This window comes from Pristiophorus japonicus, chromosome 11 (assembly GCF_044704955.1).
Source record: "Pristiophorus japonicus isolate sPriJap1 chromosome 11, sPriJap1.hap1, whole genome shotgun sequence".
In the NCBI taxonomy this organism is placed as follows: Eukaryota; Metazoa; Chordata; class Chondrichthyes; family Pristiophoridae; genus Pristiophorus; species Pristiophorus japonicus.
The window spans coordinates 211442021-211446369 of record NC_091987.1 but is presented as its reverse complement, the minus strand read 5'-3'; positions in this window follow the sequence as shown (position 1 = coordinate 211446369).

Here is a 4349-nt window from a genome sequence, read left to right as displayed (position 1 = left end):
CAACATCACTGTTGTGTGACTGAGAGACGGAGAAAGGGAGAGTGAGAGAGGGAACATGTGAGAGGTGAGTGAGGTGAGTGAGTATGTGAGAGAGTATGTGAGTGTGTGATGTTGTGCGAGTGATTGTGTGAGTGAGAGAGGGAAAGAGTGAGAGGTGAGAGAGGTGAGTGAGTATGAGAGAGTATATGTGAGTGTGTGATGTTGTGTGAGTGAGTGTGTGAGTGAGAGAGGGAGAGAGGGAGAGTGAGTGAGGGAAAGTGTGAGAGGTGAGTGAGGTGAGTGAGTAAGAGAGATTATGTGAATGTGTGATGTTGTGTGAGTGATTGTGTGAGTGAGAGAGGGAGAGTGAGTGAGGTGAGTGAGTATGAGAGAGTATCTGAGTGCATGATGTTGTGAGAGTGATTGTGTGCACGTGATGTTGGGGTTACGGGGGCGATGAACTGCAGCACTAGGGCATGGGTCAGTTCTAACTTGAAGCTCATGAAGGGAATAAAGAGATTTTTATTTTTTCTGAACCAAAAGATAAGAAACAGTGAACGTCATTATAAACAAAGAAACCATAAAAGATTCATGACTTCTGATTTATGGGGCAAAATTACACTGTGCAATATTAGAAAGAAAAAAACAAAGACTTGCATTTATATAGCACCTTTCATGACCACAGGATGTCTCAAAGCGCTTTACAGTCAATTAAGTACTTTTTGGAGTGTAGTCACGGTTGTAATGTAGAGAAACGCAGCAGCCAATTTGCGCACAGCAAGCTCCCATGAACAGCAATGTGATAATGACCAGATAAACTGTTTTTGTTATGTTGATTGAGAGATAAATATTGGCCCCAGGACACCGGGGATTACTCCCCTGCTCTTCCTCGAAATAGTGCCACAAGATCCGTAACAAACATGTAATCCATTTGTGTCAAACAAAAACCCATTTCAAATATCAGGTTAGGGTTCAAAATAAACAAATGAAAGTATTTATCATTGATGCGACACAGCACAGATTCAACTCTTCAGGGCTGCAAACCCTTAAACTACCGCCAAGGGTTATGGGGAACAGGAAGGAAAGTGGAGTTGAGGCCAAGATCAGATCAGCCACGATCTTATTGAATGTGGAGCAGGTTCTCCTTACACCTATTTCTTATGTTCTTATGTTCTAAACTCAATGGATATGAATTTGATTAAAGCATTCAACAAGGAAATGGATAAATTCCAAATTCAAAAAGGAGTTGAAGGATCCAGGCTAGACTACTGCGGCACAAAATGTAGACTTAAAATCAATGGACTAAATTCCCTTTCCTGGTCCTATATTCTTATTTCTTTTTCAGATTAAAGGAGTGTCATCCTATCATTGAGTTACCAACAAAATTTCTATCTTTATTCGAAAGTGCTCAACCTATTTCAACAGGTTCATAAATCATTAAAATTCTTTGCATCAGTGAATGTTGAATTTAGAGTTAGAAATTCGTTATAGTGTAATGACACCGGGGTGAACTAATTATTAATATTTCTGAGAAAAATAACTGTGTAACTTATAAGGGTGAGTGAATCAGATTCAACCAAGGAAACATTTTCTGATGAGAACTTATCTGATGCAGTCATCTGGCAGACTGTTTGCTTGCAGTAACAGAGCAATGGCAGTTCTTACAAAGCAGAGTGCAAGAGACGGTCATAGTGGAAGTTAAGTGTAAGGAGAGGCGGGGGAACTTTTTCACTCAAAGGGAAAACATTCGTGGGATGTCTCAAATCGAACAGGATAAATGGGTTGAAGGGACAACTAATAGTGAAGAAAGAAGGAAAGAACAAAGGATAGAAAGAAAGAAAGAGAAAGAAAGAGAAAGAGAGAGAGAGAAAGAGAGAGAGAAGGAGAGAGAGAGAAAGAGAGAGAGAAGGAGAAAGAGAAAGAGAGAGAGAGAAGGAGCGAGAAGGAGAGAGAGAGAGAAAGAGAGAGAAAGAAAGAAAGAATGAATGTAAGGAAGAAAGATAGAAGGAAAAAAAGAATGAAAGAAAGAAAGAGAAAGAGAGAGAGAGAAAGAGAGAGAGAAAGAATGAAAGAATGAATGAATGAATGAAAGAAAGATAAAAGGAAAGAGAATGAAAGAAAGAAAAATAGAAGGAAAGAAAGAAAGAGAAAGAGAGAGAGAAAGAGAGAGAAAAAAGAATGAATGAATGAAAGAAAGAAGGAATGAAAGAGAATGAAAGAAAGAAAAATAGAAAGAAAGAAAGAAAGAAAGAAAGATAGAAAAAAGGAAAGAAAGAAGGGAAGAAAGGAAGGAAGAAAGAAAGGGTAAGACTTGTGTTTATATAGTGCCTCGCATGATCTCTGGATGTTCCAAAGCGTTGAAGAATATAGTGAGAAGGTGGACAAACTTGTTAGCCCTAAACTAAAAATGGACAAACTTGTTAGCCCTAATGATCATTGCTTATTGCGAAAAGTTATTCTAGATTTCCGGGTCATTTGCGACCCTGGTTTTGCCAATCCGCGCCGAAAAATTGGGCGGCGAGGTCTTTTTCATCCGGTCGCGATCCTCGGGTTGGGTTTGGTGGCAGCGCTTAGCAACACCACCGGGGGGGAGCCTCACCGGGTTGTGCAACGGCTCTCCTTGCCTTGCGACAAGTTTCGATTCGCACCTGACCCGTATGCCCCGAAACACGCCCTGCGATGACCGCCAGGGAGAACACAGCGGTCCAGCACTGCCGGCGGTGGTGAGGTGGATAAGCCGCAAAAAAGGGCAGCTCCAGTGTTTATTCTTGTGTGTTTTTGTAATTTGTGTTGTAAGGGTGGCAATGTCTTTGTGAATGTTTTTGTTGTTTATTTTCCCCCCTCCCAAGGTCTCTCTCGGAGCGCTCCTGACCCTGCACTAACGTTGGCGAGGTTCTTGTTTTTTGTGCCGCGAAAGTGGTACAACGCCTCCCTTTATGCTGCGCCCCTGGAGCAGGGCCCAAATGGCAAAAATTACTCCATTAAGAGCAAACGTTAATCAGGCGATAAGTTTCCCGGCCCCACCTCTGTTTTTGCCCCGAAAACAGCAAAGCCCGAAAATCCAGCCCGATTATGTTCTACAATTGGGGAGGAAGAGTCTAACGCAATGATGGGAGACCACCCATAATGGACAGTTAGGTTCAGAGGGAACAGAGAGCAAGACAGATGGAGATCAGTAGGAAGCTCAAGTGAGTGAATATAGGCAGATCAGCCATGATCTTGTTGAATGGCGGAGCAGGCTCAAGGGGCTAGATGGCCTACTCCTGTTCCTAATTCTTATATAACGCGACAGAAGCAAAACACCGCGTTTGGACCCAATGAAAGGAAAAGTTATATTAAGTTCCGAATATGTGTATTTGTCACGTAGGTGCAAGTCTGTCCAGGTAAAAAAAAGTGCAGTAATACTCTGTACATAAAGCACAATGGAAATGCTTTCAGAGAGCTAACAGTTTGATGAGGAATCCTTCAGCGGGGATATTATGGTATGTCAATGATAGCGGCAGCCAGCATCCATTATTCTCTATGTCAGTGGAACCACTAAAGGCCCAGCTCTTCTCCACCTATGGCTTTGCAGTACTGTATTGCTGCTTTAGTTGTCACTGGGCCTTCATGCACAGCTCGTGAAACGGTCGGATGTTGTGTCAGCTGCGATTCACTGCTGTTCCCTCACCTCCTCTCACCCTTCAGCAAAAGGTTGTCCCAGGTTCAAAAGAAAGAAATACTTGCATTTATATAGTGTCTTGCACTACCTCAGGACGTCCCAAAGTGATTTACAGCCAATGAAGTACATGCAAAGTGTAGTCGCTGTTGTAATGTGGGAAACGCAGCAGACAATTTGCGCTCAGCAAGCTCCCACAAACAGTAACGTGATAATGTCCCAGATAATCTGTTTTTTTAGTTATGTTGATTGAGGGATAAATATTGACCAGGACACAACTCCCCTGCTCTTCTTCGAAATAGTGCCATTGAATCTTTTAGAAACATAGAAAATAGGTGCAGGAGTAGGCCATTCGGCCCTTCGAGTATGCACCGCCATTCAATGAGTTCATGGCTGAACATGAAACTTCAGTACCCCATTCCTGCTTTCTCACCACCTGAGATGGCAGACGGGGCCTCAGTTTAACATCTCATCCAAAAGATGGCACCTCCGACAGTGCAGCACTCCCTCAGCACTGCGGAGTGTCAGCCTAGATTTTTGCGCTCATGTCCCTGGAGTGGGACTTGAACCCACAATCTTCAAACCCAGAGGCGAATGTGCTACCCACTGAGCCACAGCTGACACTCCCAGTTATCAGCAAAGGCTGCGTATGCCCTTTCTGTCAAAGGTCACATCTCAGAAAATAGCTCAACGTTCTTCAATTACCATGTAT